General features: G+C 42.6%; 1 protein-coding gene across 1 annotated transcript in view; it reads right to left on the bottom strand.

The window, feature by feature from the left end:
• Positions 1-26336, bottom strand: part of DDX26B (DEAD/H (Asp-Glu-Ala-Asp/His) box polypeptide 26B) — a 151561-nt gene that overhangs the window by 124276 nt on the left and 949 nt on the right. The gene's annotated exons all lie outside the window — the stretch shown is intronic.

The following is a 26336-nucleotide window of genomic DNA, read 5'->3' as shown; positions in this document are numbered from 1 at the left end:
CTTTTGAAATTGTGCGTACAGCTATTGTTGTCGTGGTTGCGTGGTGTGCAGTTAATTTCATCCCACATGACCAAGTAGGCCTGCCCATAGTGTTTCTGAGGCTGTAACCTTTGCAGAGGGAGCTCTGGATGCCTAGTAGTAAGGAGCTGTGCTGTAACCCCAAAGCCAGGCGGTTCAAATCCACCAGCTGCTCTGTGGGAGAAGGCTGGGCACGCTACTCCTATGTGATTTACTGCCTCTGAAAACCTGCTGGACGGTTAACTATTGGTCTGTTCCATCCCGACGGCACACAACAACAGCAATCTTTATAGAAGCCAGATCTTTCCTCCCTAGAGCAGCTGGGTGGGTTCCAAACATCAACCTTCCCATTTGCAAGCAGCTAAAGGCTTAACCCTTGCACCACCAGGGATGCTTTGTGATCAGCTATCTTACCCCCAAAGGGACTATTAAAATGGCGCAGGGACACAATGGCATTAAAAGAGTAGAATTGTCTTGCTTCTTATGCCTCCTTGAGAAACACTCTTCATGCATTATATTATCTGACGCCTTCTAACACAATGCTTTCCCCTTAACATTCTTTAGCAATTTGGCCCAATACCACTGTGTGTGTGTGTGTGTGTGTGTGTGTGTGTGGTTTCCCTCCTCACTTCGCTCCAGGATACTGGGATACTTCTACATTTAAGGGAGGCATTTCATGATTCTGTTTTCCATGTGTTCTTCCTTGGCTTGTTCTTATCAAGTCATTTGTTTTCAAAATCTCTCCTGCCCCCCAGGGGCCCTTCTCAATAGTGGCTTCAACGGACTAAAATTTTACAAAGTCCATTTCATTTGATTAAGTCGGTTCTCTTCCTGGGAACGCTGACTGCTACCATTCTGTGGTTTGGCCTACCAATTTTCAGCCACATGCTTCAGGAAACACAGCCAGCCAAGACCACATTAAAGAACTCGCACTCACTTGAGTCTTCTACTTTAAAAAAAAAAAAACCAAAAACAAAAACCAACCAATTCTCAAGGAATTGACCCCCTAATATATTACGGAAACTTACTTGACCATCTGTGGTCAGCAGACTTGTTTTCTCAGCAGACAGTTCAAGACTCTCAGGACGGCATATTCCTTTTTTTTTTTTAAATAAATAATGTTTATTTCTTGTTGTGTACTCTTAAGTCAGATCCATCTGACACAGGAGGACATTGCGCCTCCCTCTCCAGGGGAGCATCTGGTGGATTCTAACCTCACACCTTCGGGGTTGCAGCACAGCTTTTTGCCACCAGGCCACCAAAGGAAGACATATTCTTAAGTCAACTGGGCAAAGGACTGACGTAAAGTTTGATTCCAGTGAGCTCACTGTTTTGCATTACTGTTGTTAAATGCCATGAAGTTAGTCGACTACAGCTTATAGGGACCCCTTGAGCAATGGATCTGAAACCTTCCCTGTCCTGTGTCATCTTTATCATCTCTCACACACTCAATCCCACCTTTACAAGTCACTGTGTCAATCTATCTTGCTGAGGGTCTCCCCCTCCTTAGCCAACCATCTATCTTCACAAGCATAATGCGTTTTTCGAAAGACGGGTCCGCCTAATAACATTCCCAAAGTATGTCAGACAAAGTTTCACTATTCTTCCCGCCCCCGCCCCCCGCCTCCCCATGGAGCAGCCTGGCTACACCTTTTCAAAGATGGATCGATTCTGTGACTGGAGTGGTGGAAATGAGTTTGTTTGAGACGGCGAGGTTGGCACAGGATAGAATGGCGTTTAGGGCTCTGTACATAGGGTCGCTTTGAGTCGCAAGCGACTTGATGGCACATAACAACAACAACAAGGCTTCTGTCCATTTCAATTGTAGCTGTTGACCAATACTTATGGGGGTGAGGGTGGGAAATGTTTAAAGTGTTTAAGCCAACTAAATATTACAGAAAGACTCAGAAAACATAAAGTAGTAGAATGCCTATTCTTCACTTTCCCTCTTCATAGGTAACCATTGGCCAGATAGAAAAAGCAACATAAGATGGAGTGTTGTTTTTGTTGTTGTTAGATGCCATCAAGCCGAGCACAACTCACAGCGACTAACAAATTTGAACCCTGTCCTATCCAATGCCATCCTCACAATCTCACACACTCAAGCCCATTGCCGAGGTCACCGTGTCAACCCACCTGGCTGAGAGTCTTCCTCTCTTTTGCTGCCCCTCCACCTTCCCAGCATGATGTCCCTCTCCAAGGAATAGCAACACGACCACAGTTTGTGAGATGAAGCTTCATCATCTTTGCCTTCATTTCCCAATTTAACCAGAAAGGGTGTGGTATCACACACTGAGCAGGTAGCACAACTTGGAAGAATAAATTTGTTAACTCTATGAAGAAATTATTCGTTTCCCCCCTCCCCCTTTGTAAATTGTTCTTTTAGTGAAAGTTTACAGAAAGGATGAGTTTTCATTCATTCATTGATACACATTTTCCCTCTCCCTTCTCCAATGCATTTCGTAATGCATATCTTATTCCACATTATTAATATAATACATATAATGCCTAATCATACATTCCTTTCAGACAGTCCTTTCCGTCATCTGTTTCAGTGCAGTGTTCATTATCCATCCATTATTTCCCTGCTCTCCCCTCCCCTGTGTCCATCTAGTTTTATAACAATGGTCTTATGTGATATTTGTCCTTTAGTAACGGAGATATTTCACTAAGCATAATGAATGTCTTTCAGACTTATCCATGCTGTGTAGTGTTTTACAAGTTCGTTGTTTTTCAGTGCTTCATAGTCTATTCCATTACGTGGGTGTACCACAGTTTTTCTAACAATCTGCTTGTTGATGGGCAGTTGGGCTGCTTCCACCTCTTCACTGTCGTGAATAATGATGTAATAAACATGGGTGTGCAACATCAATTTGCACCACAGCTCTGATTTCTTTAGGGTATATTACCAGTAGTGGGACAGCTGGGCCAAATGGTACTTCTATTTCCAATTTTCTGAGACAGTGACAAACTTTTTTGCATTCCATTTTTCCATTTTACAGACCATTTTACATTCCCACTAGCAGTGAATGAGAGTTCTAATCTCTCCACATCCACATCCTCAACCAGAACGTGTTGTTTGCTGCCCTGTTGAACATTGCTATTGTTGCTGGGGTGAGATGATATCTCATGGTTGTTTTGCAGAATAATTTTTAAACCATCTTGGATTCCAAAAGTCACTTATTCCTCAGTCTGCATTTACATAATTTTCTCTTGTGCTTTTTCAGTAGTAACAATAGAAAATCTAATCTCTTCATTTCTCAAATAAAGAAACTGGCACCATGACAGGGTTAGTGATGGCCTTGGGTCATGCACCTAATAAGCAGCAGAATCAGGATAAGAGCCCAGGTTTCCTGCCATCCATATCTACCTGGAAGTAGATGTGATCTACCACACAGATGAGATCAAGAACATTTTTTTACAATCAGATTTTAAGAAAAAATTTTCTAACAATCTCAATTAAAAAAATGGAGTTTCATAAACCAATGCTCAGACTCCAAGAGACCTCATGGGTGTCACAGTGGAACTGTGCTCAATAGAGCTCCCAATGACTGAGCACAGATAGCCAGCCTTTTTCTTCCAAGGTACCTCTGGGTGACTTGAAACTCCAACCCACTAGCTACTCCAACAACATCCCCTTAAATTACATACCACAGGTGTATAATGATAAAATGTGGAAGCAATATAATGATTACCATGGTGTGATAAACCAAAGAGTTGTAAAAGGATTAAGGATGAAATGCAAAACTCCTTAACCCTATCACAACCCTAATCGGGTATCAGGGTCATTTCCTTAGGATGTGGCATTTGGCACCTTTTATCTCATTAGAGATGAAAGATGAGGAAAACAAGCCACGGGACCTTGCTGCCATAAAGAAAGAATTATCAGGAGTAGAGTTTGTCTTTTTGGACCCAGGCCTTCAAGAAAGTCTCCTTAACACTGCAGAAGGTGGACATCAGATGCTGAAGGAAACAAGGACCTTCTTCCAGTATCAACAGAGAGACAACCAAGAGACAATGTGTTTCCTTACAGCAGATACCACTAGTTCAGGTATCAGCAAGGTCACCCATGGTGAACAAACTTCAAAAGAACTTCCAGATTAAGAATCAGAACTGGCCGTCCACTTCTGACATAACAGGCCTTGGAAAGCTACAAATAGCAGCAGAACATTTTGAGCTATAATGCCAGAAGATGAGCTCCTCAGATTAGAAGGGACTCAAATGTGACAGAAGAGCTGCTTCCTCTAAGTAGAGTTTACTGTTATGATCTGGTTGAAGTAACGTTTCACTCAATGAAGAAGTGATCAGTTGGCCTAGTGGACAGGAAGTCATGTTCCCAAGCCAAAGGTGGGTGACTTAATCCACGGCCCTCAGGCTTGTTTTTCATTGTTATTGTTCAAACATTCTTCTAAGTCATATAGCCCTGGTGTGTCCACTTGCCATACAGCAGTAACTCATGGTTGCTGTGAAACCTAACACTGTGACACTGATGTGTCAAATGCGAGAATGGTTACCCATGGCGGACAGTGTTTGGTGGAGCTCCCCTATTAAAACAAGCTTGGAAGCAGGAGTGGCATCCACTTCCATAATATCTTGCCTCCACAAAACCTATGAACCTGGAGAAAGGATGAAAGTCACCCAAGTGTTGAGGACTTTCCTTCATAGGGTCACTATGAGTCATCTATGATGGCACTTAACAACAACAACAACAACAAGGTCTATTATGCTGGGAATAACAAACTGAAAAGGAATGGTGTCATATTTATTGTCAAAAACAACATTTCAAGAGCTGTCCTGAAGTACAATGCTGGAAGTGACAGGATACAATCTATCTGATACAAGGAAGACCTGTCAAAATAACATTTAATCAAATATATGCACCAGTCACAAAAGCAAAAGAGTAAGAAGATTAAGAAATTGAGGATTTCTATTGCCTTCCGCAGTCCAAAATAGATTGAACATTAAATAAAGATTAATTAATAATAATTGGTAACTGGAATGCAAAAGTTAGAAACAAAAAAGACTGGTAGTATAAAAATAGGACCTTGAAGACAGGAATGAGGCTAGAGACTACATGATAGAGTTTTGTGCCATTGATGATTTATTCATTGTAAATACTTTTAAAAAAACCAGCATAAACTATGACTATTAACATGGATCTAACCTGATGGAATACACAAACATTTAAAAAACAGCTACCTGTCCAAGTGACCCCAAGCTGTGATCATTTCCACACATGCATGTGAAAACGGGACGATAAGGAAGATGAACCAGTGCTCGCCTTAGATGCAAAGATGTTGAAACTTCATTCCGTGTACTTTGGGTGTGTTGTCAGGAGGCATCAGTCCTTGGAAAAGCAAAGGGTCCTCAAAAGAGAGGAAGACCCTCAGCAAGATAGGTTGACACAGTGACGGCAAAAATGAAGAGCACGGTGGAGATTCTGAGGCTGATGCAGGATGGGGCAGGGTTTCGATCTGTTGTACCTACTCAATGTGACCTAACACCACCACCACAACACGAAATTGTAAGCAATTTAATAAGTTTGTTAAAGCCGTCCACTTGTGTTGTTGTTGTGTGCTGTCAAGTCCAAACCAACTTATGGCTGACCCTACAGTGGAATTTCAGAGGCAATAAATCACACGTCAGGAAATTGCCCATCCTTCTCCTGCGGAGCAACTGGTGAGTTGGAGCCATGTACCTTTGGGATTGCCTTGCAGTTTCTATTTTAATCTCACTAAACAGTGATCACTAAGAGCTCTGGTGGTATAGACAGTAGGGAATTACACTGTCAACCCAAACACATGCCTTTCTGGTGGTAAAATCCACCAGTAGCTCCATAAAAAAAAGAAAGATGCATAATTATCTCCCATAGGCTTTACAGCTTTGGAAATCCAATGAAGAGCTATGAGTTGGTTCCAACTGAATGGCAGAGGGAGCTCTGGTGGCCTAGTGGCAAGAAGCTGCACTGCAATCTCAAAGGCTCACGGTTCGGATCCACTAGATGCTCCGCTGGAGAAGAAGGGGCCATCTCTTCCTGTGCTAGTCAGATCTGACTCAACACAAGAAACAAACCAAAAAAAAAAGTAAAAACCAACTGAATGGCAGAAGAAGTGAGATAACTAAGACAACCCCCTAGAGTCCAAATATTCTTCCAACATGCAACTCAAAAACACCTCTATGAAAGTATTTACAATGTCTGCACACATATGTAAGCTTTTAAGAGAAAGAGAGGAGCTTTGATCCTCACGTCATCCTCGTTCTCCTATAAGAAATGAAATAGCAGGCATCCCCAACTTTCCAATGTCTTAGCTGTATTAAAGCCCAGACATTCCCCCTAAAACTCTAATGTGGGCTCCCTTCTGCAGAGACAGAAACACAGACACTGGAGCGTCTTAAGAAACAGCAGCGCCTCCGGCATCTTGAGGCCAATTTAAATCAAACCATCATGGTGCAGTTCAGTCTAATCAGCCACCGAAGGTCATACTCCAGCTCCCTCCCTCCCTCTTCTTTCTGTAACATCTCATTATCTAATGGCAGTTTTCAAGCCCTTTCTGTCACATCCTTCCCCTCAAGATACTTCACGGAACGCCCCTGTGCTCAGTCCATTTCCTTCCCTCCCCCAGGCCTCCAGCTCGCTTCACTGTGTCCTCGTTCCCTTTAGCTGACTGGTGTTCTCCAGGTCAGCATCAGGAATGGGGTGGCACATGTTACGGGTAAAAGAGATGTACTGCTGAGGTGCAATGTTCCTATGCGGTTCCAGATCGGCAACAATGAGTTTGAAGACTTAAAGAAGTAAATTTTATAAAGAAATAAAAATAATAAAAAATCATACTAATAATTAGCAATAATATACAAAAAGTGTGTTGTTGTTGTTGTGTGCTGTTGAATCAGAACGGACCCATAACTGACTCTCCAGCGGGTTTTCAAAGGCCATTAATTGCACAGGAGGATACTGCACATCCTTCTCTGGCAGAGTATCTGGTGGATTTGAACCAAGTGCCTTCAGGATTACAGCATTGTTGTTCTGTGCCGCCGAGTCACTTGCGACACATAGCAACCCAATGTACAAGAGCCTTAAACTCTGCTCTGTCCTGTGCCAACTGCACTGCCTCTGAAACTCTCATCCTGATTATCCCAGTCACTGAATCAATCCACTTCATAGAGGGCTTTCCCCTCCTGCGCTGTCCCTCCACCCTCCCAAGCATGATGTCCCTCTCCAAGGACCAGTCTCTCCTCACAACATGTCCAAAGTATGTTAGACGGAGCCTCAGAATCCTTGCCTCCAAGGAGCCACCCGGTTTAACCCTTTCCAGGACAAATCTGTTTGTTTTCCTAGCAGTTCATGTTATTCTCAATACTCTTCTCCAGCATCACAGCTCAAAGGCATCAATTCTCCTTCTATCCTCCTTGGTCATTGTCCAACTCTCTGATACATAACAAGTGATTGTGAAGACCATGGCCTGTATCAGGTGCACCTTAGTCTCCAGAGAGACACCATTGCTCTTCAGTACTTTGGAGAGGTCCCTAACAGCAGACTTTCCCATAGCAATGCGCCTTTTAATTTCCTGGCTACTGGTGCCGAGAGTGTTGACTGTAGAGCCAAGCAAACTAAAGCTGTGAATAATCTCAATCTCTTCACCATCCATCCTGATGCTGCCAATTGGCGCAGTGGTGAGAATCTTTGTGTTCTTGACATTGAGCCTCAATCCATATTGGAGGCTGCAGTCCTTGACCCTCTGCAGCAAGCACTTCAGGTCCTCCTCAGTTTCAGCAAGCAGGGTTGTGTCATCTGCATAACGCAGATTGTTGATAAATCATCCACCAATCTTGACCCCACATTTCTCCTCATAGAGCCCAGCCTCCCGGATAATCTGTTCTGCATACAGGTTGAAAAGGTAGGGAGACAGTACACATCCCTGGCATACGCCTTTCTCAATTTTGAACCATGCAGTGTTTCCTTGCTCTGTTCTGACGACTGCCTCTTGGTCCAAGTATAGGTTTCTCATTAGCACGATCAAGTGTTCTGAGATTCCCATTCTTCTCAGAGTCAGCCACAGTTTGTTACGATTACAGCATAGCTTCTTATAAATAACATAAATGTTATTGCTGTTGTTGTTGTGTGCTGTTGTACAAAGCTCTGAACCCTGCTCTATCCTGAGCCAACTTTATAGTCTCTGACACACCTACCCCTATTACCCCAGTCACTGTGTCAATCTATCCCATTGAGGGTCTTTCCCTCTTGCACTGTCCCTTCACTCTCCCAAGCATGATGTCCCTCTCCAAAGACTGGTCCCTCCTTGCAACATGCCCAAAGTATGTCAGATGGAACTTCAGAATCCTTGCCTCCAAGGAGCAACCTGGTCTCACCCTTTCCAGGACAAACCTGTTTGTTCTCTTAGCAGTCCCCACAGCTCAAAGGCATCCATTCTCTTTCCATCATCCCTAGCCATTGTTCAGCTTTCTGATGCATAGAAAGTAATTGCAAAGCCTATGGTCTGGATCAGGTGCATCTTAGTCTCCAGACTGTCATCATTGCTCTTCAGTACTATGGGAGGTCCCTGACAGCAGTCTTTCCCAATGCGATTTGTCTTTTGATTTCCTGACACTCAAGTTCAGAATTTGACTCTTGGTTCTAAAGTCCCTGAATTTCTCAACCTATACATTACTCATTACCATTGAGTCAGACCTGACTCAGCTGACCCTCCAGCGCATTTCTGAGGCTGTAAATCACACAAGAGGAAGGTGCCCATTTTTTCTCCCTCACAGTGGCTGGTGGATTCAAACCACTAGAAGGCATGACATTTGGGGTAGCAGTGCAACTCTCTGGCTACAGCAGCAGAGCTCTTTCTTCGACCAACCAGACAGGGTAGAAATAATGCAACAACTCCACGGCTGGCTTTGAGTAGAGGCATAACTGACGGGGTGGGGGTAGAGGGAGGGAATTAAAGGCAAAGTGTTTAACCAATACAACAGGCTATTTACCTATAAATGGTCTAGTCTCTGGGTGGCACAAAGGGTTAAGTTCTCAACTACTATCCCAAAGGTTGGTGGTTCAATCCCAGCTAGCAGAGCCAAAGAAGAATAGCCAAGAGGTCTGCTCTTCTGTAAAGACTAGTGCCAGGATTACCCTGTAGAACTCAGTTCCACTCTCACCTCAGGGGCTCATCATGAGTCAGAATCAACTTGATGACAACAGGTTGGTTTATTTTAGTCCGGGGGATACGAAAAATGATAATACTAGCAGTGGTCATTTTTGTTCATTGAACATTTGCTTTACTATCAAGCACGGTTATATTAAAAAGGCGCCCTGGTGATATGGTATGGCAGAGGTTGTGCTACTAACCAAAACAGCTGTTTGAAACTACCAACTGTTCTGGTGGAGAAAGAGGGTCAGTCTCCTCCCTTAAAGATTTACAGCCTCATAAATCCAATGGAACCAACTCAACAAAAGCAGGAGGGGTTTTTTGTTGTTCTATTAAAAGCAGCTATAAATAACAGTATGATAATCCTGACTGAAAATCTATGACTCCAGGACATACATAATAATGAAAAAATACCAGTGGGACATTATTAAAAGGAATGCTCTATGATTGATAGGAAAAGTGACATGGTTAATTACTTAAGATGCTAAATTTGAGACAGACCTCGGTTATTATTCCATTGTTACTTAACTTCTCTGAGGTCCAGTTTCCTTATTCATTAACTGAGGATCAGAATAAAAATAAAAACCATATGGGGGGGGGCAGACCCCTCCTATCGACTGCCATCAAGTTGGTTCTGACTCATAGTGGCCCTTTATTTGGTTTCTAAGGTCATTAATTTTTATGAGGGGAGACTGCCAATCTTTCTCCTGTCATGGACTTGAACTGTTGACCTTTTTGTTAGCAGCCTAAATATAGATTTATTGAGAAGATAAACAAAATAAGGGTTTTATATATTCATTGGTATGTTACCTAGTATATAAGCACTACTTAATAAATGTCAGCTGCCATTATAGGAAAGTAATAATATTGCTTATTGTCACGAGGAAGCAGATATAGGTCAAAGCATATCTGAAAAACAATATAAAGAAAAATACGAGTAAAGCTTTAACTATAACACGGGTTTTGTTTAGAAAGACTCCAAACAAGCACTAGAAAAAGATTCCACCTCATGTCTACATTTCTCAACATATCCGTACTTTCACCCAGGCTCAAAAATAGGTGAGACCCCAAGAACTGATGAAAAACCAATTGTCATGTTGCAATAAACAGATGCCTATCAGGCTGTGCCAAAAATCAGTGGGAAGTCAGTTACTCGGACAACTGACTGGAAGAGATCATAGTCATTCCCATCCCCCCCAAAAGGTGGTATAACAGAATGAGGAAACTATCAAATAATACCATTAATATTGCATGCAGGTAAAATCTTGTTGAAGAGTATTTAAAAAATAGGACAGTACATGGACAGAGAACTGCCAGAAATTGAAGCTGGATTCAGAAGAGGCTGTAGAATGAAGGGCTATCATTGCTAATTTCAGATGGATCATGGAGAAATCAGAGAATACTAGAAGGATGTCTACTTGTGTTTTATTGATAATTCATGGACATTTGAAACATAAGAATCATAACAAACTATGGCTAACATCTAGAAGAACAGGAATCCCAGAACACTTAACTGTGCTCATGTGAAACCTAGACCTAGACCAAGAGGCTGTTGTACAAAATCAGAAAGGTGTGTGTCAGGGTTATATCCTTTCTCTGTATCTATTCAATCTGTATGCTGAACAAATTATTCAAGGAGCTGGACTATTCAAGGAGCTGGACTATATAAAGAAGAATGTGGCATTAGGATTGGAGGAAGATTCATCAACTACCTCTGTCATGCAAATGGCACAACCTTGCTTGCTGAAAGTGAATAGGACTCGAGGTCCTCCCCATAGAAGATTAAGGGTTACAGCCATCAATATCAAGAAAAGAAAAATTTCTGGACCCAGAAAGAAAATGAAAAACCCATCACTTTTGAAAAAGAAAAAAATACTTACCACTAGGCCAATAGGCAACATCATAATAGAGGAAGAAAAGATTGAAGTTGGCAAAGATTTCATTTTACTTGGATCCATAACCAACACCCATGGTAACAGCAGTCAAGAAATCAAAAGATGTGTTGCATTGGGAAAATCTGCTGGCAAGGACCTCTCCAAAGTGCTAAAGAGCAATTATGTCAGTTTAGATTAAGGTATGTCTGACACATGCAACAGTCTTTTCAATTACTTCTTATGCATGTGAAAGCTGGACAATGAGTAAGGATGACTGAAGAATGGATGCCTTTGAATTGTGATGTTGGAGAAGAGCACCAAATGTCACATGGACTGCCAAGAGAACAAACAACTCTATTCTGGAGGAAGTTCAGTCAGGTGCTCCTTACAGGCCAGGATGGTGACACTTTGTCTCACATACTTTGAGCACACTGTCAGGAGGGGCTAGTTTTGGGGGAAAGACATCATGCTTGGAAAGGTCGAAGGTTACAGAAAGACCTTGACCAAGATGGATTGACACAGTGATTGTAACAATGGGCTCAAGAACATAAGGAATGGTGAGAGTGGCTCAGGGTAGGTCAAGGTTCTGATCTTTTGTTCATAGGGTCGCTGTGAGTGGTTGTCGACTTGACGGCACATAACAACAACAACTAATAGAAGCCATTATAGTAATCTACCATCTCTCTGTCAGTTTGTCTTCCTGCGGTGTCTTTGTGTTGCTATGATGCTGGAAGCAATGCCACTGGTATTTCAAGTATGAGCAGAGTCATATGCATAGTGGACTGGTCTTTGTGGAACATGCAGCCTATGGAAGAGTAGGAATAAAAATCTCTCCATCCACTTCAGAAAAATAGTCAATTAGAACAACAGAGGTCAAGTCATGAGGAGAGATCAATTGCTAAAAGAGGATGTTGCATTTTGGAAAGCAGAGGGCCAAAGAGGACAAGAGAAATCCTTGGTAAGATGGCTGCCACAATGGCCAGGGCAATGGACTCACACATTCCAGTGACAATCAAGATGAGGTAATATTTAGTTCTGCTGTACCTGGGGTTGCCATGAGTCGGAGCCAATTCTATAGCGACTAACAACAACAAAAGCATTATAGTAACGGAAATGATTTAATGAGTCACTCCTGGAACCCTCAAGAGGAGGAAAGAGCTTAGAGCAAGCTAACTAAGCAAGAGAGCCCTCCTGTCACGTGGACCTCCTCTCCACCCTTCCTTTTAATGTTGCTGCTGACTTCCCATTAGATGAGAGACCTGCTAGGGAACATTAAAGAAAAAGAAAACCAACCAAAAAAAACCCCACCTTCAATAAGAGCAGTGACACAATGTCCACCTCGTTCTTAGGGTTTATATTAAGCCATGCTAGAAAATTTTTTCTTTGGTGCACTTCCCTTGGAGAGTCATTTTCCTGAGAATTCTCAGGCAGAATAGCTATGTAAACCTGATATAAAACATGTCACAAGTGTTCTAACATTAATTGCCATTGATAAATGTGAGTAATTTTTTAATTATCCTGTCTGATCAACTTCTTGTTATCTATTGCCTTTCCCTTCACCCACATTATTTATTTATTCTTTTTTACTCCCCCTCTCCCTCCCTTCCCACCCCTGGTAACTCTCCAAGAATGATTTGACCTGTATGTAAACCTCTCCTTAGCTTTCCATAAAGATGATCACATGCCATATTTGTGACTAGTTTATGTCACTCAGTATCATTTGTTCTAGATTCATCCATGTCATGTGTTATGCGTTCATTAATTCTTGATCATGTTTTAGTATTGAAAAATACTCCATTGTGTGGATGTATCACAAAAAGAAACGTACGGAGCTCTAAGGAGTTCCGGTGGCCTAATGCTAAGAACTTGAGATGCAATCTGCAAGGTTCCAACTTATTGCCTCTGAAAACCCACTGGAGGGGCAGCTCTGAGTCGGTTCTGACTCAATAGCAACAACAAACATGCACCACATTCTTAATCAGTGTTGTCACTGGGAGGTGGAGGGATACAGATTGTACTGGGTCAGAGGTGTTAACACCAAAGAGTCTATACAAAATTTGTACAATGCTTCTGCAGCAATTTTTTTTAATATTAAAAAATAAACCCCTGACGTTATAACAACAAAACCCTTTTTTCACAGGCCTGATCTACATGTATCAATGTACCTAATTGTTGTTGTTGTATGCTGTTGAGTCAGAACCGAGTCACAGCTGACCCTCCAGTGGGTTTTTCAGAGTCAATACATTGTCCATGCTTCTCCCACAGAGCAGCTAGTGGATTCAAACTGTTTGTCTTTGGGATTGCAGAGAAGCTTCTTACCATTAGGCCATCAGAGCTCTATTCAATAATCTGCGGTTGTGGTTGTTGTTATGTGCCACCAAGTCAGCTGCAACTCATAGCGACCCTATGTACAAGAGCCCTGAACCGTGCCCTATCCTGAGCCAGCCTGTCTCCAACATACCTACCTCCATTAGCCAGTTACTGTGTCAGTCCTTCTCATCTGGGGTCTTCTTCTCCTGAACTGTCCCTCCACCCCTCCAAACATGATGTCCTAATCCAAGGACTGGTCCCTACTTGAAAATCGAAGGCAGCTATGGAAGAATGTACTTACAAATCTAAAACTCTATGTTAATTTACTTTTTGAAACTTCTAGGCGGGATTGCACTGCAAGGGTACTTAGTTAAAATCCACCAGCTCCTCCATGGGATGAAGATGGGCAATCCCCTCCTGTGCAATTTACAGCCTCTGAAAACCTGCTGGAGGGTCATGTACAGGCCAGTTCTGACTTGACAGTACTCAACAATGTATTCCAGCCAGAACTGTCATTATCCTACTTCAAACAAACTACGTAGCTTCTTCTACACGTGCTGTAAGCACAAACTCCTGTTTCTGTTGTTACCAGTGTCGTTATGGTAGAGCTTCAATTCGGCTAATACCATGTATAATCGCTGCATAGCCTGTGGCATTTTGACCCAAGTACAGAGAAACAGTTGTGCCTCCCATCAAGATGGCAGCAAGCCTCTGCCACTTTGAATGTATGTTGCGTTCCAGAGTCCAGCCAATAATCAATCTCTCACGTGAGGTTCCTAAAACTCTCAGCAGAAAAGACAGTGGCACCTACACTCAAAGTTGTATAGTTGGCCGCCATCTTTGAGTGGGGCATAATTATACGACCTGCTGCTGTGACATTAGTTCCGCCTCCATCGAGTTCTGAGTCTGTAAATATATGCTGGAGGAAATGGTCTAGTCTTCTCCTTTGGAATGGCTGGTGGATTTGAACCTATGACTCTTCAATTTGCAACCTGATGATACCTTCTGCACAACCACCAGGCCCCTGTGTTGGTTTCCTACTACAGTCAAGATACCTCAGGCACCAAAGTTGGCTGCTGTGCAACACATATTTGGTCCTGGTTTACGATGGCAACTGCTGGACCATTCTGAACAGTTCAAAGCCCTGTTTTAGAAATCCTGATTTTGTCAAACTTTCTGGTATTTTAGCAACAGTATTGTGATCATTAGTATTTGTGAACCTGGATCAAGATTTTGTTTGTAAGGGAGCTCTGGTGGCCTAGTGGCAAGATGCTGCACTGCAATCCCAGAGGTATGCGGTTCAAAGCCACCAGATGCTCTGCTGGAGAAGGAGGGGGCAGTCTCCTCCTGTACCAGTCAGATCTGATTTGATGGTACACGTAAACTAATACAATAAAAAAAAAATAATTTGTTTGAGGGAAAAGTAATAATTAAAGAAAAGAAGGGGAAAATTTTTTAAAGGATTCTGTTTGGTTACTAATAATGTTAAAACTAATAATTCAATGTAGTTGGAGTTTACAAAACAACTTTGCTCTCTGTTTTCCCATAATCTAAGAAATAACACCTTTAAGCAATTTGCAATAATATTTATCATTCTCTGATTGACCCTTTCACTCATTGTCATAGAGTCAGAACTGACTCATAGTCGACCCTCCACTGGATTTCTGAGACTTTGAATCGCAAGGGAGATTCAAGGTGGATTCCAACCAGCAGAGAGTCCTGGCCTTTGGGTTAGCGGGGCAACGCTCTACAAACCACGCCACCAGAACTCCCTACTCTATGATTACTTTTGTTGTTGAGTACCATTGAGTCAGAATCGACCCACAGCTGACCCTCCAGAAGGTTTTCAGAGGCAGTTAATTACATAGGAGGGGATTACCCATCCTTCTCCTGCAGAGGGGCTGGTGGCTTTGAATCTCGTGCCTTTGGGGTTGCAGGACAGCTTCTTGCCATTGGACTACCAGATTAAAGTGGATAATAAATATTACTAGCTCCCCATTATATAAGGAGCTCTAGTGGCCTTATGGGTGTGGAGTTGCGATGCCAACACAAAGGCACACGTGACTCCACCAGCTGGTAAACGGAAGAAAGATAAGCCATCTCCCCCGTGCGACTTACAGCCTCTAAGAACTAGCCGAAGGTTCAGCTATGGGTTGGTTCCAACTCGATGGCAATGAGTTGAGTGAGGGATTCTATGGGGGGAGGGGATGATGCCAGCCTAGCGATGCCACTGTGCCCACTAAAAGCGTGAAGTATTTCGTGATTCTGTGGGAGAACAAGCTCTTTCTGCTAAGATTTACAGCCGTGGAAACCCAGTGGCGGAGGAGTTCACTATAAGTCATAACAGACTCTACCACAGCGGGTTTTGAGTTGGAGTTTGGTGAACACATATTCTACAGATTTCGGGCTTTTTTTGCATTGGAAGTGCATGTGCACATCCCTTACTTAGCCCAGGGAAGAAACTTCGACACCAACCACTTGGAAACACCAACTACCTCAGAAGTTCCAAGCCGCCACATTGGCTCTCAACATAACAAACAAGAATGGGACGCTTTCATATTTTGCCCCAGGGCCAAGAGTTAGCAGCCCATGGACTGTCTAACCTTTTCTGGATAAATGAGTCCCTTATGACTTTGCTCATTTTTAACAGGATTTGGGGAGAAAGGATCCTCCTTCAGAAACACTTTCTTGGACAGGGACACCATAAAAATTTCTTAAGGAAGAATATCGACTAATTCCATCTAATTGAAATACAGCACAAGCCATGTATATAATTTTATCTTTTCAAGTAGCTGCTTTTAAAAAGGCAAAGAGATTAAATCAGTGTTAATAATGAATTTTCCCTAATAATTCTTTCCTATGTCAATATACTATGGATAATACCCAAGATGCTATTTGAACTTACCCTTGACATAATATTATTAATGACTTGATTTTATACCTTTCTTTTCCCTAATAAATTTTCAAAGGCTAGTACTTGATTTACATTTCCAGAATATCTCCAGTCAGAGTAGGCGCCTTTCAAGTGCTCACATGACATGGCTTGCAGTCAAGCTGTAAGTATGAATAAGTTGCATATTCGAAGACATCTACCTACCCCCACCGCCTCTCACCCTCTTCCTGTCGTCTTCACAGTGCCCCTACCTCACACTGGACTCACTGTCTGCAGAGTTGTGAGAAAGGGGGGGGGGGAGGAGGGGGGGGTATCAACAGGGGGGGGGAGGAGGATGTGTTTTTAACAAACTGAGTTGGAAACCCAAATCCATTTCCCAGTAGAAACAATGCTAAGCACAATACTTCTATGACAAAGTGACAGTAAGGGTTAAAGAGGCTTTCCTGGGGCGGAAGGTCTGGGAACCTAATCACCATTTCCAACATTGTGTTCAGGAGATAATGTGTTCCAAGTTCGCAATACACTAGAGGCCGTGTTTACTTAAGATTTTTTCATTTAAGGACTTAAATTAAACCAGTTGGTTTCCTTCTTCATCCTCTCATGCAGAGGGCCCTTCCATCCTGCACTTGTCTGGAAAGCGCATTTCTCCCTGAGATGTGGAACAGCTGTCACATGCAGCCAATCTGCGAAACTGAGAATCTCGTCTTCTGACCAATTCTGCTTCTTATCTTCACTAAGGCAAATATTTGCCGCTTCCTTACCCGTGTTGTGTCCTGCCCTTCTGCCATCCCTGCCATCCCAATCCCAACTACCAGGCTAAAGGCTCTTGATTAGGCTGGCAGTAATACAAAAACTCTCCAATGGCCTAGTGGTAAGAAGTTACACTGCAATCTCAAAGGCACAAGGTTCAAACCCACCAGCCCCTCTGCGGGGGACGGGGGAGATGGGCACTCTCCTCTCGCGTGGTTTACTGCCTCTGAAAACCGACTGGAGGGTCCACTATGGGTTGGTTCCAACTTGACAACAAACAAAAAATAACAACAATGCTAAACTCTGGTGGCCTAGTGTTAAGAAATTGTGCTGCCAACTCAAAGGCAGGCAGTTTGAATCCACCCGCTACTCTGCAGGAGAAGAATGGGCAATCTCCTCCCATGCGATTTACTGCCTCTGAAAACCTGCTTGAGAGTCAGTTCAGCTATGAGTTGGTTCTGATCCAATGCTACCAAAACAACAACAAAATGTAAAAAGAGGCGTTAGCAACTGTTTCTGAGTCTCTCCTAGTTTTCATTCTCCCACCTCCCTCCAGCCCTTCTCAACTTCTGATTTTGCATAATAATAAGCAAGCCTATCATCAACCAGGCCAAGATCCTCGTGTCATCCAGCTCTTCAAATCACCCAATAGCGCTGCACACGCCAACGGACCTAGAGCTTATATAAGCTCTAGCTCACAGGTTTCAAATCACTTTCGTCATCCAGTCCCAATCTTGACCTGATCAGCTATTCTCTCGGAGCCCTCAGATCTTTCCTGCTGGACCTCTGTCACTCTGGTTAAGGGTCTCTTTGTCTCTTGACATATGCCATACTCACCTCCTGCTACCTCTTTCTGATAGCTATCCTCTCAGAGCCTTGAGAGTCACTGTAGTTCAATGTCATTGTTAACCCATACAGGGTTAATAACACATTGCTAACTCCAACTCCTAGCAACTGTACAACAGAACAGACCCTGCCAGATGCTGTGCCATCCTCACAGCCTCACAAACTCTGCTGTTGCTCACGCCCCTTGTTACAGCTACTAAGTCAACCCATCTTGTCATTCTTGCTCTTTTTTCTCCCTGACTTTCTACTTTACGTAGGGAGCTTTTGTGGCCTCCTGGGTAATGCGTTTCACTGCCAACCCAAAGGCAGGAGGCTTGAATCCCCCACCTGCTCTGTGGGACAAAGAAGCGCAGTCTCCTCTCGTGCACTTGACAGCCTCTGACAACCTGCTGGAGGGTCAGCTAAGAGTCTGTTCTGACTTGACAGGATATAACAACAACAATTTTACCTGAAAGTTAGGATGTGTTGTTGTTGTTGTTATTGTGCTACTCTGTTGTCCTTTGGATGAGATCTTTCTTGGTGTCTTTAGATCCCTGTCATGAAGCCTCAAACCCAGGAAGTCCTCACCAAGCGCAGTGAATGAGTGTCCAGATTGCTGTAATAGCCTCAGAGCTGGTTCATCCTCTTTCTAAGCCCTTTTACAAACTACTGTCTGTCTAATCTTTCAGAAACACACCATTGTTATCATATCACTTACTAGGGTGAGAAAAGTCAGAAGGGGCAGGGGAAATTGTAGGAAGATGCATGAGACACTTTCTGGGGAGATAAAATGGTTCTGTATCTTAGCCTGAGGTGGTGGCTACATGATGTATAAATATTTACAAAGTCATCCAGTTGGTCACTTGAGATCTATGTATTTTACAGTATAGAGATTTTACTTCAATTTAAAAAATAGGAACAAATTTTGTCAGAGGAAAACATGATTCTACCACATTATAAACCTGAGTAGAAATGAAAAAGTTGATAAAGATTAGACAAATGCATTAAAATGTTAGTAAATAGTGATGCATTGGATTGAATTATGTTTCCCCCAAAATACATGTCTGTTATGACATAACATGATGAACACAACGATATCATGTGGAAGCTATAGGATGATCTCCTATGACAATCAATATACTTGGTAGCAGTCGGGAGATGTATTGCCCTAGGGAAGTCTGCAGTCAGGAACCTCTCCAAATTATTGAGGAGCAACTGTGTCCGTTTGAGGTCTAAGGTGCAGGCCATGGTCTTTTCAGTTACTTGCTATGCATCAGAGAGATGGGTAATGAATAAGGATAACAAAAGAATTGAACATTGAACTGTGGTGTTGGAGAAAATTGTTTAACATCCCATGGACTTCCAAAAGAATAAATAGATATGTCTTGGAGAAGGTACAGCCAAAGGGCTCCTTGGGGGCAAAGGTGATAAAGCTTCATGTCAAATACTTTAAGCATGTTGTTAGGAGAGGTTATTCCTTGGAGAAGGACATCATCCTTGGAAAGGTGGAGAGTCAGCAAAAGAGAGGAAGACCCTCAAGCAGGTAGCTGCAGTAATGGGCTCTGAGTGTGTCAGAGATTGTGAGGATGACGCAGGATGGGACATGGTTTGGATCTGTTGTTTGTAGGGTCTCTATGACTCAAAGACACCTAACTACAACAATGATCTGATACACCAAATAGTTTTAAGAGATTAAGGGTAGAAAGCAACATAGTACATACTGATCAGATGCAAGGGGAGTTTCCTTAGGGTGTGGCCTGTAACACCTCTTGGGAGATAAAGAGAGGAAAGCTAGTCAAGGGGCAAGACCTTGATAACAGCAGGAGTGGTGGACATCGGGTTTTAGACCCAGACCCCTTAGAGCTCCCTGACATACAGAGATCTCTGAGGAGTGCCCAAAATGCTGAAAGAAACAACGACCTTCCTCCAGAACTGACACACAGAGGGGACCTTCTTTAGAGCTGGCCCCCTGAATTTGGACTTCTAGCCTTCTAAACTATAAGAAAAGAAATTTATTTGCTAAACCTTTGACTCATAGTATCTCTATTATAGCTGCACCAGATAACTAAAGCGAGTGATCACTCTCTGAGGAAGAACAGTGAAAATAAGATCAGACAGGGATTAGGGGGTTGGGTTACCAAGGAGCTTTGATTGCTTGGTGGTTAAAACACTTCACTGTTAAATGAAAGGCCCAAACTCACCACCAACCTTGCTGGAGAAAAATGTAGCAGCGGCTTCTGTAAAGATTTACAGCCTTGGAAACCAGATGAGGGCAATTCTACTCCATCCTATAGACTTGCTATAAGTTGGAATTGACTGGACTAAAATGGGTTTGCTTGGTATTTAGGTTTGAGATGACTTTTACACTTGTGGTTGTTATTATGTGCCTGGCCACCTACCTGATCTAAAATGACTCCTATATACTATATAGGAGACCCTCTACATTATTGTTGTTGTTGTTGTTGTGTGCCATTGAGTTGCCTGTGACTCATAGCAATGCTATGTACATTAGCTCTGAAACCTGCCCTATCCTGAGGCAATCTGTCTCTGACACACCTACCCTCACTACCCCAGTCACTGAGTCAATCCATCTCATCTAGGGTCTTCTTCTCTTGCACTGTTCCTCCACTCTTGCAAGCATGATGTCCTTTTCCAAAGACTGGTCCCTCCTGGCTACATGCCCAAAGTATGTGAGATGAAGCTTCAAAATCCTTGCCTCCAGAGAGCAGCCTGGTTTCACCCTCTCCAGTACTGACTGATTTGTTCTCCTGGCAGTCCATGGCATGTTCAACAATCTTCTTCAGCACCACAACCCAAAGGTATTGATTATTCTTCTGTCATCCTTAGTTATTGTCCAGATCTTTGATACACAGCAAGTAATTGTGAAGACTATGGCCTAGATCAGGTGCACCTTAATCTCCAGACTGACATCATTATTCTTCAATACTCCAAAGAGGTTCCTGACAACACATTTCCAATGCAATTCATCCTTTGATTTCCTGGCTGCTGGTGCCAAAAGAGTTGCTTGTGGAACCAAACATGCTGAAGTTGCTAACAATCTCAATCTTTTCTTCATTTATCATGATGCTGCCAATTGGCCCAGTGGTGAGAATCTTTGTCTTCTTGATGTTAAGCTTCAATCCATATTGAAGGCTACAGTCCTTGACATTCTACAGCAAATGCCTTATGTCCTCCTCAGTTTTGTGTGCTTAAAATCTTTTGTTTTTCTAGTTATCGACTGCCTATTATAATCCAGTCACTCTTTTGGGTACTGGGGATATAATAAACATGGAGAAGTGCAAACAGGTGCCCATAAGGTGCTCACAGTAGAGAGGCCAATATGAACATCAATAATCACCATATTAGCATGCTAAGTGCCACAGGGTTAGCAAGCCTGGAAGCAGGAGCGGCATCCACTTCTGAAATGGCTTGCCTCCGGAAACTTTATGTACGAACAGTGCTCAGGCTGTTCATTCATAGGGTCACTATAAGTCGTCTATGACTCGATGGCACCAAACAACAATAACAACGACAACGATAACGAGAGAACTACATTGACCTAGTGGAAAGGAAGTTATGCTACCAAGCTGAAAGTGTGTGATTTTCATCTGTGGCCCTCGGCCAGGTTCAAATTGTCTTCCTGTCAAACATTCTTCTAGGTGGTATAGCATTGGTCTGTGCGTTGCTGTACAGAGGTAACTCGTGGTTGCTGTGATGCTGAGGCCTGTGACAGTGATGTGCCAATCGTGGTAATGGGCACCCATGGTGGACAGTGTTGGCTGGAGCTTCCCGACTAAATCAAGCCTGGAAGCAGGAGCAGCATCCACTTCTGAAATGGCTTGCCTCCGAAAACTATGTACGAACAGTGCTCAGGCCGTTCATTCATAGGGTCGCTATGAGTCGTCTACGACTCGACGGCACCAAACAACAACAACAAGTGCTACAGAAGCCCGGAGAGGGAGTCTGCCCAGGTTGGAATCAGAGTGGGGCGGTGGAAAGGACGTAGAATAAAGGGCAGAGACACAGCTGGTCGACCAAATGTGTTCCAAGCAGAGGAGAGCACACAAGCAACAAAACAAGCAAGAGGCTCCGTGTGTGTGTGTGTGTGTGTGTGTGTGTGTGTGTGTGTGTGTGTAAGAGAAGCTAACTGCTCAAGGTACTAGGAGCCTGAGGACATAAAACAGGAGAGGATGGAAGACAGGGCTGGAAGAGTAAAACAGGGACGAAGCTTCTGAAGGGCTTTGGATTTTATCCTGAAATGCCATAGCAGGGTTTTTACTAGGGGGATGCTTGTTGTTGTGGTTGATGCTTGTTATTGATGATGAGCAATCTTAGCAGTAAAGGGTGAGCAAGATCACTGGTGAGCAAGAGTGGAAGAAGGGAGACCAGATGTGTGGCTGCTGCAGGGGAGAAATGCTGGTGACTGAAACAATGACAGCAGATCAGAGTGAATAGGCATTAGAAAGATTTAGGATACTGAACAGGCAGGACTCCACAATTTTGCCAGGGTCTCCCAGTTAGCTTCTAACTGGTGCCTAATCTGAAGACTAGATTCCATCTCCTGCCACTGACTCTCCTCTTTCCTCATTTCCAAATACTATCATCATCGTTTTAAAACAGCAAATGAGGAAGGCGAAAAAGGAAACACAAGAAACAATGCATCATAAAAGTCAACGCATTGCCATTGCAGCATTTTGAGTTTTACAAAGCTCCTTCCATTGTCTCTGATGGTTCCTACGGGCCAGGTCACAACTTTTTCACCCAAAAGCACTTCCTGAGTATCCTAACTACAAGGTATTCTCCCTTACAAAGTGTTCCTCTTCCAAATGAGGCCCACAAAAGATATGCACAGGTGAATGAAAAAGTGCTTCCTTAGGTGAATTCCAACACATGTCTGGAACATAGATGGGGGGCGAGGATTGAAGTGTAAATTCACTTTCTAAATCAGTAAGCTCAAATTCTTCTTGCTGATACACATTGCAAAGAAAGGCACACGGACAGCAAGAAGCAAAGCAAACTAGGAGAATGTGGAAGACTGGCATTCATGGGAAATGTTTCAAATGCTGTATGTATATTTTTAAATTATGAGTTTTAAAACTCATTCTCTATAGGCATATATACAGATAGATAAATAAATATATACACAGCTATTGTCCACATATCTGTGTGTGTACATCCATGAACACTATTAACATGTACGTTTCCGTTTTCTAAAAATGTGGCTTAATTTACTGTTAAAAAAACCATTTCCTTTTAGTAACGAAAGAAAGCAATTTAAGTCGTAGTTTCAAACATAAAACTACTTTGAACACTTACATCCTAACTAAAATAAGCACTTTTCTTCTCAACAGGACACTGTTCTAATGGCTCCCTTTCTTCCTGGTACTTTCAATTTGATTGGAGTGAGCAGCAGTAACAAGCCTACCTCTGCTAGTCACTGAATAAAAGGAAGTTATGATTCATAGCAAAACAAAACATACATGACAGCAGGACTTCAGCCAAGACTATTAAGAACTATTCTACAAAGAAAAAAATTTAAAAAAAAACCAAAAAACCTGCATAGTCTGCAAAGAACACTTTGGAAATTTAAAAATATTAACGGAGGTTTCATCCTAACTCTATACATAAAGATATCATTATGTTAATAGGCTGTTAACACTTGCAACATTGTGTCCTGAATTTGTGTACTACAAACACTGGAAATACATCATCAAGCCCCAAACCCACATTTCAGGGACTTTTCCTACGAAGGCACAATAGCTAACTGCTCTGCTTGCTAATTGAAAAGTTGAAGGGGTTTGAAGCCACCAGCTATTCCCTATGAACAGTTTCGCATTGGTCCAAAAGGATCGCTAAAAGTTGGAATCACTCAACAGTAATGGGAGTTTTGGTGAATCAAATTTAATCCCACCCCTGCCAGGCTGATTTCAAGTAGCAGGTATGACCAATTTTAAAAGAGCATGTAGCACATACTGTGAGGTATGCAACAAAAATGTCACCAAGTCCTCAGTGAAATGCTATCTCCACCTACCCAACAGTATATATTCAGGGGAAAATTCCAGTCACAGTCATTTTTCACATCCAGATTTATTGTCAGAGTTTGTAAGTGGATATACTGGGAATAGTCACATGCCTATTAGGAAAAATCCTCCCGAGCAAATCCACAACTCATGCTCTTACAATGCAGATAGAATGGAATCTGCTAGTAAAAAAAAAAAAATCATTCTGCAGTGTTTCATGTTGGCTATAACCAAGACTTGAGAAGGAGCAGTTATTGTGAGAAGAGATAAACAATAAAAAAGTACACTTCACATTATTATACAAGGAAAAGAAAGATGCAGAGAAAACCCTCGATAGCATCATTTTGATTGAAAGGACTTCAACATTCTAATGATGAGTGAAGTTTTAAGTAGGAACCAAGATGCCTGATGACAATTGAGGAAAGACCAATTTGATAATCAGTGTGACAGAAAACAGACATTTATGGTTCCCAGCTATTAGTAAGTAAAAGACTAAATTTTAAGTAAAAAATCACCAGATGTTCTAAAATTTTAAACCTTCCCAACTGGCTAGATCCTAAATGCAAAAGAACAAATAGTTACCACATGCTGAAGGGAATGGTGGGGGTGAGCAGAAGGGAGTGTCTGAAAGAGGCTCAGAAAAAGAAAATGTTCAGAAAATATAGCCTGTCATTAGCAAAATGACAAGAACATCATAAAGACCATAAACCATTTCCTAGTACGTGTAGCTAAAACATAAGATTAAAAAGGAAAGACCATCAAGATAACAAATTATTAATCATTAAAAGTACTAAACAAACTTATCTTTTCATGTCTGACCTACATAAGGGGGGGAGGAATCAAATCCAACTCGGAACACTTTCCCTTTTTTGCATTAAAAAATGTAGTATATAAGATGACAGGATAAAAAGAGTCAATAGATGAAGTTTCCACTGAAAATGAAATCCAGCTTTTCCCTTCTGTTCATGACAATTTAGAGGCTTTAAAATACCACGGATAAGTTACACAGCCACGAAAAATTTTAAGTATGAAGACTATGTGGCAATGGGTGAAAATTCATGGGATGAAATAATAGGTGGGAAAAGCAGAATACAAAGTAACATGTACACTGTGATTACAGCGCGATGTAAAACGATACCATGACGGTTGCTATTAAGAGTGGGGTGAGATGTGTCTCCTTTTCCCAGGATTCTGAAAATTATTTACATTTCATACAGTAAATATTGTTTTAAAGACAGGGGGGACATTGCATCTACTATCAATTATTTTACAAGGCAAGGAGCAAGACTTCAATTGTCCACACTATAAACGGGGGGGGGGGGTTCTTATCTGTGCTAGTCGCCAATGGGTGTATAGACCTTCAGACTTAGGACACGCAAACATCTGCTTTTCTATGTGGAAAAAAAATGGTCACACCCTTTGGGGAAACTGACATTTTTAAAAGCTTACGAAATTTTGAAAGATGTCTACTTTTACTCCATTTTTTTCCCAAAAGAAAAATTAAAAACTGAAAACAATGCAGTGAAGCCAGAACACTTTTAATGTTGTGTGTGTGTGCGCGAGCGTGGGTGGTGTTATTAATCAAATTGCTAACCGAAGCTCCACCTTACAAAACTAACCTCCCTCTGGTTTTCGTCTTTCTGAAGGAGCCAACTCTACAGTTTGGTACGTTCCAGTCATTAAAACACCTCATTCTGCTGAAACAGCTTACAACACACCCAAGACTGCGCCTCCTCCGACTATTAAAATAATTCCGAAGGTGAAAAAAAAAAACCACCCCAAAAAACCTATGCCTAGCAAAAGGTGTCAAAGATTGTGTCACAATTTTTTTACTCTATTCTATTATTATTATATTATTTTATTATTACAAATACATAGGCAAGCAGGTTGATCTTATTTGCGCTCTGTTTGATCCAGCAGAGGCAGGAAAAGCCGTTCTTTATCTGTTCACCATAGGAACATAAATTGCTCATGACCCCACAGAAGTGAAGTCCTCCCTACTTTTCTCCGGCGGGTCACAGCCCTGGGAATGAAATCCCGGAACGTTCCTGCAAGAACTGCGCGCAGTCCAGCCCTCCCCTCCCTTTCTTTCTTTTCTTCCGCCAACCCCCCACGTGGCTAACACAAACTCCTTTGCCATGTAAATAGGTAGGCCAGGTCCCTAACCTACTGAGGCCCGGACGGTTCTGATTGGCATCCCGCTCCCAGCCCACAGAGGCTCCACTGGAATCGCCACTGAAAGAGTAGCAGGAACTAAGATAACGAGGCCAATCCCGCAGAAGAAAGGGAAAGGTTTTCTGGGGGTCAGGGGGTATGGGAGTCGGGAGGCTCGCAGGGCGGACAGATTTGTCATTGGGTGGGGGTGGGTTCGAGGCGCCCGAAGTGCAAAAGCAGCCTCAGTGCAGGCCGGTGACCCCGCTGCCACGCTCTCAGCAGGAAGGGGCGGGAGCACGAGGGAGGGGGAGGAGGCATCGAGGAAGCTGCGCGGCGCGGGAGGCGGAGG

This window comes from Elephantulus edwardii, unplaced genomic scaffold, assembly GCF_000299155.1.
Source record: "Elephantulus edwardii isolate Elephantulus edwardi_28Jun2011 unplaced genomic scaffold, EleEdw1.0 scaffold00016, whole genome shotgun sequence".
Classification (NCBI taxonomy): Eukaryota; Metazoa; Chordata; class Mammalia; order Macroscelidea; family Macroscelididae; genus Elephantulus; species Elephantulus edwardii.
The sequence above is the reverse complement of the archived record's forward strand: the minus strand, read 5'-3'. Positions and strand labels throughout refer to the sequence as shown.